This window comes from Triticum dicoccoides, chromosome 7A (assembly GCF_002162155.2).
Source record: "Triticum dicoccoides isolate Atlit2015 ecotype Zavitan chromosome 7A, WEW_v2.0, whole genome shotgun sequence".
Classification (NCBI taxonomy): Eukaryota; Viridiplantae; Streptophyta; class Magnoliopsida; order Poales; family Poaceae; genus Triticum; species Triticum dicoccoides.
Genome location: NC_041392.1, coordinates 710,952,797 through 710,966,243, shown reverse-complemented (window position 1 = coordinate 710,966,243; position 13,447 = coordinate 710,952,797). Strand labels below are relative to the sequence as shown.

Here is a 13,447-nt window from a genome sequence, read left to right as displayed (position 1 = left end):
TAAGCATTGCAACCTCAAACTTTAAGAAACGTCAGCTTAGGTTTCTTGCCAAATCATAGTTCATACGGTGTCGTCTCAACGGATTTAGATGGTGCCCTATTTAATGTGAATGTAGCTGTCTCTAATGCATAACCCCAAAACTATAGTGGTTAATCGGTAAGAAACATCATAGATTGCACTATATCCAATAATAGTACGGTTATGATGTTCGAACACACCATTATGCTGTGGTGTTCCAGGTGGCACGATTTTGTGAAACTATTCCACATTGTCTTAATTGAAGACCAAACTCGTAACTCAAATATTTGTCTCTGCGATCAGATCGTAGAAACTTTATTTTCTTGTCACGATGATTTTCCACTTCACTCTGAAGTTTTTGAACTTCTCAAATGTTTCAGACTTATGTTTCATCAAGTAGATATACCCATATCTGCTCAAATCATTTGTGAAGGTCAGAAAATAACGATACCCGCCGCGAGCCTCAACATTCATCGGACTGCATACATCAGTATGTATTATTTCCAATAAGTCAGCTGCTTGCTCCATTGTTCCGGAGAACGGAGTCTTAGTCATCTTGCCCATGAGGCACGGTTCGCAAGCATCAACTGATTCATAATCAAGTGATTTCAAAATCCCATCAGCATGGATTTCTTCATGCGCTTTACACCAATATGACCTAAATGGCAGTGCCACAAATAAGTTGCACTATCATTATTAACTTTGCATCTTTTGACTTCAATATTATGAGAATGTGTATCACCACAATCGAGATCCAACAAACCATTTTCATTGGGTGTATGACCATAGAAGGTTTTATTCATGTAAACAGAACAACAATTTATTCTCTTACTTAAATGAATAACCGTATTGCAATAAACATGATCAAATCATATTCATGCTCAACGCAAACATCAAATAACACTTATTTAGGTTCAACACTAATCCCGAAAGTATAGGGAGTGTGCGATGATGATCATATCAATCTTGGAACCACGTCCAACACACATCATCACTTCACCCTTAACTAGTCTCTGTTCATTCTGCAACTCCCGTTTTGAGTCACTACTCTTAGCAACTGAACCAGTATCAAATACCGAGGGGTTGCTACGAACACTAGTAAAATACACATCAATAATCTGTATATCAAATATACCTTTGTTCACTTTGCCATCCTTCTTATCCGCCAAATACTTGGGGCAGTTCCGCTTCTAGTGACCAGTCCCTTTGCAGTAGAAGCACTTAGTCTCAGGCTTATGACCAGACTTGGGCTTCTTCACTTGAGAAGCAACTTGCTTGCCGTTCTTCTTGAAGTTCCCTTTCTTTCCCTTTGCCCTTTTCTTGAAACTAATGGTCTTGTTAATCATCAACACTTGATGCTCTTTCTTGATTTCTACCTTCATCGATTTCATCATCATGAAAAGCTCGGGAATCATTTTCATCATCCCTTGCATACTATAGTTCATCACGAAGTTCTACTAACTTGGTGATGGTGACTAGAGAATTCTGTCAATCACTATTTTATCTGGAAGATTAACTCCCACTTGATTCAAGCGATTGTAGTACCCAGACAATCTGAACACATGCTCACTGCTTGAGCTATTCTCCTCCATATTTTAGCTATAGAACTTGTTGGAGACTTCATATCTCTCAACTCGGGTATTTGCTTGAAATATTAACTTCAACTCCTGGAACATCCATATGATCCATGACGTTCAAAACGTCTTTGAAGTCCCGATTCTAAGCTATTAAGAATGGTGCACTAAACTATCAAGTAGTCTTCATATTGAGCTAGCCAAACGTTCATGACGTCTGCATCTGCTCCTGCAATAGGTCTGTCACCTAGCGGTGCATTAAGGACATAATTCTTCTATGCAGCAATGAGGATAAACCTCAGATCACGGATCCAATCCGCATCATTGCTACTAACATCTTTCAACTTAGTTTTCTCTAGGAACGTATCAAAAATAAAACAGGGGAGCTAAACGCGAGCTATTGATCTATAACATAGATATGCTAATACTACCAGGACTAAGTCCATGATAAATTTAAGTTCAATTAATCATATTACTTAAGAACTCCCACTTAGAAAGACATCCCTCTAATCTTCTAAGTGATCACGTGATCCAAATCAACTAAACCATAACCGATCATCACGTGAAATGGAGTAGTTTTCAATAGTGAACATCACTATGTTGATCATATCTACTATATGATTCACGCTCGATCTTTCGGTCTCAGTGTTCCGAGGCCATATCTGCATATGCTAGGCTCGTCAAGTTTAACCTGAGTATTCTGCGTGTGCAAAACTGGCTTGCACCCGTTGTAGATGGACGTAGAGCTTATCACACCCGATCATCACGTGGTGTCTGGGCACGACGAACTTTGGCAACGGTGCATACTCAGGGAGAACACTTTTATCTTGAAATTTAGTGAGAGATCATCTTATAATGCTACCGCCAATTAAAGCAAGATAAGATGCATAAAAGATAAACATCACATGCAATCAAAATATGTGACATGATATGGCCATCATCATCTTGTGCCTTTGATCTCCATCTCCAAAACATCGTCATGATTTCCATCGTCACCGGCATGACACCATGATCTCTATCATCTTGATCTATATCAATGTGTAGTCACATGGTCGTCTCGCCAACTATTGCTCTTGCAACTATTGCTATCGCATAGCGATAATTGTAAAGCAATTATTTGGCGCTTGCATCTTATGCAATAAAGAGACAACCATAAGGCTTCTGCCAGTTGCCGATAACCTCAACAAAACATGATCATCTTATACAACAACTTATATCTCATCACGTCTTGACCATATCACATCACAACATGCCCCGCAAAAACAAATTAGACGTCTTCTACTTTGTTGTTGCAAGTTTTACGTGGTTGCTAAGGGCTTACCAAGAACCGTTCTTACCTACGCATCAAAACCACAACGATAGTTTGTCAAGTTGGTGCTGTTTTAACCTTCTCAAGGACCGGGCGTAGCCACACTCGGTCCAACTAAAGTTGGAGAAACTGACACCCGCTAGTCACCTGTGTGCATAGCACGGCGGTAAAACCAGTCTCCCGTAAGCGTACGCGTAATGTCGGTCCGGGCCGCTTCATCCAACAATACCGCCGAACCAAAGTGTGACATGCTGGTAAGCAGTATGACTTATATCGCCCACAACTCACTTGTGTTCTACTCGTGCATATTACATCAACGCATAAAACCTGTCTCGGATGCCACTGTTGGGGAACGTAGTAATTTCAAAATTTTCCTACGCACACGCAAGATCATGGTGATGCATAGCAACAAGAGGGGAGAGTGTTGTCCACGTATCCTCGTAGACCGAAAGCGGAAGCGTTAGCACAACGCGGTTGATGTAGTCGTACGTCTTCATGATCCGACCGATCAAGTACCGAACGCACGGCACCTCCGAGTTCTGCACACGTTCAACTCGACGACGTCCCTCGAACTCCGATCCAGCCGAGCTTTGAGGGAGAGTTCCGTCAGCATAACGGCGTGGTGACGATGATGATGTTCTACCGACGCAGGGCTCCGCCTAAGCACCGCTACGATATGACCGAGGTGGATTATGGTGGAGAGGGGCACCGCACACGGCTAAGAGATCAAGAGATCAATTGTTGTGTCTTTGGGGTGCCCCCTGCCCCCGTATATAAAGGAGTGGAGGAGGGGGAGGGCCGGCCCTCTCTATGGCGCGCCCTAGGGGAGTCCTACTCTCACCGGGAGTAGGATTCCCCTTTTCCTAGTAGAACTAGTAGCCCTTCCAAGTAGTAGGAGTAGGAGGGAAGGAAAGGGAAGGGAAAAGGAGAAGGAAGGAAGGGGGCGCCTCCCTCCCTAGTCCAATTCGGAGCAGCCCATGGGGAGGGGTGCGACCACCCTTTGAGGCCTTTCTCTCCTTTCCCGTATGGCCCATTAAGGCCCAATACGAATTCCCGTAACTCCCCGGTACTCCCGAAAATACCTGAATCACTCGGAACCTTTCCGATGTCCGAATATAGTCGTCCAATATATCGATCTTTACATATCGACCATTTCGAGACTCCTCGTCATGTTCCCGATCTCATCCGGGACTCTGAACTCCTTCGGTACATCAAAACACATAAACTCATAATATAACCTTCATCGAACTTTAAGCGTGCGGACCCTACGGGTTCGAGAACTATGTAGACATGACCGAGACACATCTCCGGTCAATAACCAATAGCGGAACCTGGATGCTCATATTGGCTCCTACATATTCTACGAAGATCTTTATCGGTCAAACCGCATAACAACATACGTTGTTCCCTTTGTCATCGGTATGTTACTTGCCCGAGATTCGGGTATCTCAATACCTAGTTCAATCTTGTTACCGGCAAGTCTCTTTACTCGTTCCGTAACACATCATCCCGCAACAAACTCATTAGTTGCAATGCTTGCAAGGCTTATAGTGATGTGCATTACCGAGTGGGCCCAGAGATACCTCTCTGACAATCGGAGTGACAAATCCTAATCTCGAAATACGCCAACCCAACAAGTACCTTTGGAGACACCTGTAGAGCACCTTTATAATCACCCAGTTACGTTGTGACGTTTTGTAATACACAAAGTGTTCCTCTGGTAAACGGGAGTTGCATAATCTCATAGTCATAGTAACATGTATAATTCATGAAGAAAGCAATAGCAACAAACTAAACGATCAAGTGATATGCTAACGGAATGGGTCAAGTCAATCACATCATTATTTAATGATGTGATCCCGTTAATCAAATGACAACTCATGTCTATGGCTAGGAAACTTAACCATCTTTGATTCAACGAGTTAGTCAAGTAGAGGCATACTAGTGACATACTGTTTGTCTATGTATTCACATATGTATTATATTTCCGGTTAATACAATTCTAGCATGAATAATAAACATTTATCATGATATAAGGAAATAAATAATAACTTTATTATTGCCTCTAGGGCATATTTCCTTCACGACCTACACAACGTATCTCCCTCAATGGTGGCTAAAGCATTTGTAGAATCTGACTCGACAATGATAGACATATCCGAATGCTCAATGGCCAGTGCCATACCCTTCATTAAAGCATGAATCTCATACAATTAGTGTGTATTTCTTTTCTCCTTCTTTCCTTATATCAAGCATGTCATGAATCTCATTTGCCAGCCGGTTAATTACCACATAATTACCCTCTATTTCCTTTCTCTCCCTTCCCTTTGGCCTTCCTTCTTTTATCTCTCATGCAATATTCACGCCTTATTCTTTGCTTAATTTCCGAAGCAGCTCGATGCCTGACAACCTAAGAACGTATATAAATTGCAAAAAATTAATGTAAAATAGCAAGGTGGGACTATTTAATAAGTAAACAAATATGAAGAAGCCTCCAACCTGCACCTTATCCATCTTGTGGGCCGCAACGCCCGTCTCAGCCCAGCATACCGTGCCCATCAAGCGCCCAACTCCCTTGGCCCGAGTACACTTGCTTTCTATTCTTTATATTAAGGAGCCGGACACCGACATTGGCACGTCCACGAGTCTAGCTTGACTGATGTGCTACGTTGGCATCTTCATAGCAAACCAGGGTTTGAACCCTAGTTTTCCCATCCCAACTTTATTTTCCTATTTTTTATTCAAATACGCACAGACACAACCACATGGGCCAGATGTAAAAAAACGACGGTGAACCCGACGACGGTTTTCCTATTTTTTATATATATCTTTCTCTAATAATAAAGCACGGATTGACGGCGGACTACTAGTGTCGCGGCGCACTGTCTACCAAGGGGTGGTTGATCCCCTAACATTGGAAATATATGCCCCATACCGAGTTAAAAAGAAGAGTTTTAAAAGAGTAATAGAGAGAACTAGATCATCGATGGCACGCGTTGCCGTGCCCGTCTATTTTTCCAATGGAATGATAAAATTTCTATAAATATATTGTCATAAAACATAGTGGCAGAAAAACATTGAAGTTATATTTGTATGAAGTGCCTATATATTGAACGACTATAAAAGATTCAAGTAGTGCAGTGGTGTGAAAGGACTGAGTTTGTTAAACTTGGGTCTTAACTTGAATTTGGTTCAACTTTATGTCTCTCATGTGAGGGGATTGGATCGGGAGTTTGAACATTGCTGGATATTCCTTTTTGTAATTGATCATTATCAAGGCAGCATCATAGATGATTTCCCCTAATAGTGTAAGAAGTTGCATCATTGAAAGCGCAACACATACACAAGATAACAGCGGGCAATGCATTGCCATACCTTTGGATAATTCAGGCCTATAGAGGGGCTGTATATATACTATAGTAATAGCAATAGTGTTCTTTATGATTTGGTAGTTATAAAAAAACACAAAGTAGGCGTACGTAGGAGACTGTTAATGTAATACGTGAGTGTAGGCACATGCAATTCAGCTTTTCCTGTAGGAGACGAGGCTAATAGGCAATAGAAAAGGTTGTAATTCAGCTACATTGAATTTCTCTCCTCAGATCACCAGTTCAGCTTTGCATGACCAAGGTGATGTTTCACAATAATGTGTGCCAAACAACATGGAGAGCCAATGCACCCTTAGTCAAGCTACAATTTAATCAGCCTGCAATTGGACAATTGCCTTCCAAGATGGAACAACCAGCACAAAATTATAGCAACTAAACTATGTATATATCATATTCAATGAGAAGAATTTCCTCCGGCTAGCAAAATTTCATTTTTAATATATACGAACATTGCCGCATATTGAGATTTATCTTCCATGTGTACCACTTCAATACATTATCAGTTGTGCACTTTAAAAAACATCGTAATAAAATAGTATTCCTCTCCATTAACTTGTATTGTTCTCCTTTGTTAGCAATCGAGAAGACAATATCATGGGCGAAGTCCAACTACTCAACAGTGCATCTTGTCACTCTCAAACCACTATTTTCTCGATATCTAGCCTGGCAGCCTCAAAATTCGCATAAAGAATCACATGGATGAATACGTATACTAATGAAATGTAGAATGTAAATCATAATAATTGATAGCCTATCAACCCTTAAAAGTACATACTTGTTTCTAGCATGGGTATACACAATGAAAAGCTTAATATCAGGTAACTCTATATAGCACGGCATCACAATATAAGGATGGTTGAATAGAGAGCCGAATAGAAAATGTCAACATTTTGTCCAGAATACACTCTAAACTACAGAGTGAACATAATCGATGAATTGCAGAGTGAAAACAAGTCAAAGGCTTGAAAAGTTGGGTTCTATACTTCTATAGAACAAAGTGGTAGGAAGATATAGTACGGCAACTAATGGATGACAAAAGACAAATTAGGCAAGATAACAATTTCAAAAGACAATATCACATTAAGGTTTGTGACCTCTAAGACCCTCCCCAAACGTACCAATCGATGTCAGTGTGCTCGCCACTTCTACAAATAAAGCAATGTTTGTAGTAAAATTCTGAAGAAAAAAAATGCCCAGATAGGTAAAAAAATTGCTCGAACTCCATCCTTTAAAATGGCAAACTTATTTTGGTGTGTATATGCAATCAAAGAATCTGAGCAAGATGCAATTTATCTCTGAACCTAAATAACCGTATGTATGTACGCGTCCAATCACAAAGAACATTAACTTGTGCAATCTGCATAATATATAAACTAAGACCAAATACCTTGTGGAAAAAAGAAAAGAGAAAACATATAGATGATTTTGCAGATTGTGTGTTTAAGAATGTAGGTAAAACTAAGGAGGCTCACTTCCTTCTGAAATGGTGAATTCGTCTTCTCTCAGGAGCTGACGAGAAAGGAATGTATGGTTATACGAGCTGCAGCGACGATAAAAGTATTTGCTACATACATACCGACATTACTGCAAGTGTCTGGTACCAAGTAAATACTAACCATCAGTATGCTTTTGCATCCCAGTTGTGTCTTATTAATTGTCCACATCATTTTTTCCACCATTAAAAACTTTTCCAAATGCCATATGTGGAAGCTGATGGAGCGTCACATCCATATAGAAAAACTATGCAAAAGAGCATGACAGTGCATTAAGAAACCCTTGCGTATATATCATCCTGCTTAGTTCATACTTATTCCAAATTTAGTTTTACAATTTAAAATGTAATCTGCCTTGCCCGCGTTTAAAAAATGTACTTACTCCCTCCGGTCCTTTTTACTCTGCACATTGGTTTTGCCGAAAGTCAAACTTTGCTAAGTTTGACCAAATTTATATTAAAAATTATTCGTATCTATAATATCTAATAAATATAATATGAAAATATATTTCAAGATGAATCTAATGATATTGGTGTTGTTATGTGAATGTCTATAATTTTTTATATAAATTTGGTCAAAGTTGGACGAGATTGACTTCGGACAAACCTAATATGCAGAGTAAAAAGGACCGGAGGGAGTATCTATAAAAATTTCTTCTAGGACATAGTACTATTTTTTTTACCACTGAACTACCCAAATAGTGATCTTTTAGGCTTGTAGATAGAAGATGTACTTCCAATGATGTTTAATAGTAAAGAAATAAGGATTACGTACACTTGGTTATGCACAGCCAACAGGGAGATAACATATATATCATGCATGTCGCTGCAGCAATTAGAAATCTAACTGCCATCAACACATCTAAAGAAGCCCACTTGAACACAAAAGTCTGTTCAAATACCAGCATAATAGATAAATGCATCTATATGAAAGATTGTAAAGTACGGTCATGACAATAGTTGGCAACAGGACATGCGTAGATTAAAATCAAAACCCTCTTCTTTTAGGGCGGCCTGTTGTTCTGCAATTAGCAAACCACAAGAAGACAATCAATTGCCACCTAATGCTAGAGAACTGTACTGGACCAGGGATGTGTCAGATGAACAAACCTTAGCTCCCAAGATTTGAAATTGCCTGGCTCTTCCCCTGCAGCCCCTCTCCGTTCATCAAGAGGCCTGTTGAATTAGGTCTCTGCTCTTACTGAAATCTAGTGAAAAAACAAAAGGTATCAAATAATATACTTCGTGAGATTGTATTCAGGATGCAGAAGCTACATGATATGACCAGCTAGCAGTTTTAATTTACAGTAAGCAAAGAACCGTTGATTGATTGAAACAAATTTCAAACTTTAATAACAATCCAACATTAAAGTATTCCTTATTTCTTTACTCAAATCTTAATGTGTTGGATCATCAAAATCACATATTGGTGAGATACCATCAAATCATCAGAGGAATCAGGAATGCAGATCACAGAGGACAGGAGATGAGAGGTGAGATTACCTTACTGCTTGGGGAAGCCATGGACAGAGGAGAGGAGGAGCAGTAGCAGCAAGCTTGGGCCAGAGGACGGCGTCGTCGGTGAACTCGGGGGCGGGGGCACCGGCTGCTCCTCCTCGTTGCTGGGGGGGCGAGGCGAGCGGGAGGACGGGACGCGCCGAGGTTGGAGGTGAACCCTGGCCGCCATGGCCACGAGTGGCTGCGGCAAGGAGCAACGGTGACGGCAAAGAGGAAACGTCGCCCATCTGCTACGTGGCGGGATCCTGTCGATCGTCGGATCCTCGCGCACATCGCCTTGGATGGAGGCCGGATGCCTCACCTCGGATCGATCCCCTCCGTCGCCGGATCAATGGCAAGCCTCGCCTCGGATTGATCCCCAGCCGCGTCGGAATCCCTCGCGAGGCGCGCCTAGGCTGGAGCCACTGGATGGAGGAAGACCGCCGAGTCGGTCGATCCTTCGATGGATTCCTCGAAGCCCACGCAGTAGAATGGGCTGGCCGACGGCCCAGTGCACCGGAGGCGTCCGTTTCGGCCCGTGGAACAGCAGCCCACAGGACAGCTGGGCCAGTTTAAATAGATCGCGGAACAGGTTGCCTTGACACAAAATCTAACGTCCAGGAACCCGCGGATCAATAAAACGGACGACCGAAAATCCAAATCGCTGTGAGGGCAGGGATTAGGTGCGGTTATACTGTCCTTAATAGTTTGGAAAAAGGGACTGAAAAACCTGTCTAGTTGATTGACAACAAATCAATTTGAAAACATCTTGAAAATACACACCGGCTCTGAGAATCTCATACCAAAATCAATAAAGTTACAATGGCTGGGAGAAGCCAAGGAGTCTACAAATTGTATCTACTTTACAGAATGTTCATAGTAGTTTGATTTTAGAATTTCATTTTGTAACCCTCTTCAGGCCAGGGAATACAAGTAGTCGGCCAAGACTGCAGCAGCACCCCACCCACACACAGCCGCCGCCGCCTCTTCCCCTTCCACCCCACCATCTCGTCCGATTTTACCGGCCTTCCGCTCCCGTCGTCGGCGACCACTTCCCCTCCTCGACACCGCCGGTGGCCGGCAAGGGGATGGCCCCGACGCTGATGGAGCTCCCGGGCAGCCTCCTCACTGAAATCCTCCTCCGGCTGCCCGAGCCGGAGGACCTCGCCCGCGCCTCGGCCGCCTGCCCCGCCTTCCGCCGCCTCGCCACCGACGCCTCCTTCCTGCGCCGCTTCCGCCGCCTCCACGCCCCGCGGTTTCTCGCCTTCATCGACCTCGACGGCTTCCAGCCCGCGCTCCCGCCCCACCCCGCCGCGCCCGCCGCCCGCGCGCTTGCCAGCGCCGCTGACTTCTCCTTCTCCTTCCTCCCCTCCCACCGCCGCTGGATCCCGATGGACATCCGCGACGGCCGCGTCCTCCTCGGCCGGGACCACGGGAAGGACGCGCGGCCCCCGATCTGCAGGGAGCTCGCAGTGTGCGATCCCCTGCACCGCCGCTACGTCCTGCTCCCTCCGGTGCCCGACGCCCTCGTCGCCTCGGCGGAGCGCCCGCCCCCCGTTCTACGCAGGCCCTCGGACGAGCCTCTCCTCCTTCCCCTTGGCGAGAACGGTGAAGGGACGGCAACGGCATTCACGGTGATCTCAATGGTGCATTGCGAGACTAAGCTGGCCCCCTTTGTATTCTCTTCGAGCACCGGGCAGTGGCGAGCGGCGGCACCCATGCTTTGGTCGGCCATGCCAGTGTCGCCGATGGATCCTGCTTATCTCAGGCGGCACCACGCATATGGCTGCTTCTACTGGGACTCCACCAATATCAAGAGGAAAGAGTTGCTCGTGCTTAACATCCAGAGGATGGAGTTCTCCATCGCCGAGCTCCCATCCTCTGGCTGGGGCGCGCTAGGCGTGGCCATTGTGGAGGCAGGGCAAGGCATGCTTGGGCTGTTTGGGATCCGTGATGGAGCCGCAGGTGGCAGCAAACATGACCTCTGCTATAGCGTTAGGCACAACAAAGGCAAGAATTCCGGTCAGTGGCAGATGGTGAAGACCTTCTCACTAGGTCCTGAGGGCCTGCATTATCTCAAAGCGGCAACAGAGAGGTGTGTGCTCCTGATATGTTCTGAAGCCCCACGGCTCGTTGGCTTGTCTATGGTGATGCCAGACTTGTTGGAGTATATCTCGGTGGACGTCAAGAAGTTGCAGCTTGAGAGGGTCTGTGTCAAGCCTTTCGGGAAGTCCTTGTCCAGGACGCGCATATATGCCCACTTCCCGCCATCGCTGTCTTCGCCGACGATATGAAGTGGTATACTTTCTACTGCATTTCCAGTTATGTTATGCATTTCCCTTCATAGTTTTCACATGGATTGTTCAGTGTTGCAATTGGCCATTCTTGTTTACATGATTTAGTAGTCGTTATGTTTTTGTGCTCAGTCATGGGAAAATGAACATATTTGTGATCTGTTGCCCTGTTTGTTGCAATTGCTGTTTTAAGAGAATCGTACAAAAGAAAATATCTTTCACATAGCTCAAGCTTCCACTATCATTTTAGGAGTCGTGAAATCAAAATATATCTGTTCGCAGAATAGTTTTATGGCCGAATGCAGAGTAATCCAAATATAGATCCAGTATACCTTTGGAGTGTTTACTTTCACCTCTAGAAATTAGTTACAGTTAAGAAGGACTCATCTTGTCCACTTTCTTCTTGTAAATGTAAGGATGTAGGGAAGTTTTTCTTTTGGTCATCTTCACATTCATTTTTCCTTTTCTTGTGATGATGTTGTTTTGAAAAATCTCTGTAATTACTGTGTTCACAATTAACTGCCTGAGTGTCTGCTCTGTATAATAACGAAAGAACAGTGTGTGCGCCCACTATGTGATTTGGATCAGTCTCATAAATCAGTTATAGGCTTCACATCTTTCATTTTTTTATTGTGGCTAGAACCCGTGATATATTTCCTTAAGTGACTTAGCTAGGTACTAAATATTCGAAGTCCTGCAACACTATAATGGCCTAAGATTTCAAGTGCTCGATTTCTTTTTCTGTACATGCCAATGTGCTCCGAACTGCATTGCAAATTACAGTGCCAAACATACAAAAACATCGTATATTTCAAATACGGTGGGTGCCATGGCAAGTTTACTGTATACTAATCTGTATGCGCTACAGGAGTTTAAATGCGTGAGTATTAAGCTTGGCACCCCTGTAGAAAAAACCTACATAAGCCACTGAGCATTACTGATTGAACGAATGCTATTCTGCTGGTTGTGGTACTACGTACTATAAGTTGCCCAACATGTGTACCTATAATGTGTTCCTTTTAGCTTGTAAGCTCTTGAATATGTGTACAAACTGGACCCAGAATTCTTGTCTGTTTGTCTAAACTTTCATCTTGTTTGTTCAGATTCAAGGGAGCCGTAATCAGATCAGCATTCTCAATTCAAGATGACTGGGATTTCAGTAGCACGATGGTTCGGTGGACGTCATCAGCTTTGCCTACAGGATGACGCTATCCACATTGCTTTGCCTGGTCATGTCTATGCTTTGGTTAATTACAATAGCATCAATATGGAGATTTTCTTGGTCTGAGTGTGGCAGTGCTCATGTCTATCTTGTGTTCTTCCTTTGATACCTAAGAATTTTGCATTTTAAATTAACGGTCCTGATCAATCAAGAACTGTAGTAAATCCACTTTTATTATTTATATTGACTGTGTTATGACGCAGCTGCTGCCAATGCGGATGAACAGACATGGCAGCGAGTGGCTGCTGCTTGTCCAAGTCCGCTGCTCCTTTGACGGCCAATGCACCCTCTAGTTTGTCACCGTAGTTGTCATATGCACTGCCGTGCAGAAATCGTCTGAAACCCATCGTGTGCATAGCAGCAACTGGGCTTGTCATGGTGGCCATGGCATCGTACCGCTCATACATAACCATTGCCTCCTGAGTCCTGAACTTCTAAAAGCTCCACTATCTTTAGAAAGTTGCCTCTATTGTTGCCTATGGCTTAGAAGACTTAGAAGCAACCTCTAATGGTCCAACCCCAAACTAATCTGGTGTGTTTGGTAGCCTGAGTTAGTGTGTTCGGTATTGAAGTGGCAACTGCTTGCATTTCATTCGATTCTTTCTCCTCTCTCTCGCCAAACAAAAGCCATACGTTTCATTTCCCTTTGATA

At 43.5% G+C, this 13,447-nt stretch overlaps 2 long non-coding RNA genes across 2 annotated transcripts; one reads left to right on the top strand and one right to left on the bottom strand.

Moving 5' to 3' along the window:
* Positions 1-8,553: 8,553 nt before the first annotated feature.
* On the bottom strand, positions 8,554-9,402 carry LOC119328993. The gene is made up of 3 exons (XR_005159262.1): positions 9,286-9,402; positions 8,893-8,990; positions 8,554-8,804 (listed from the first exon to the last, which is right to left on the bottom strand). It is a non-coding gene; the product is annotated as an uncharacterized LOC119328993 (long non-coding RNA).
* Positions 9,403-10,956: 1,554 nt separating this feature from the next.
* On the top strand, positions 10,957-12,976 carry LOC119327639. The gene is made up of 2 exons (XR_005158625.1): positions 10,957-11,577; positions 12,677-12,976. It is a non-coding gene; the product is annotated as an uncharacterized LOC119327639 (long non-coding RNA).
* The last annotated feature ends 471 nt before the right edge of the window (positions 12,977-13,447 follow it).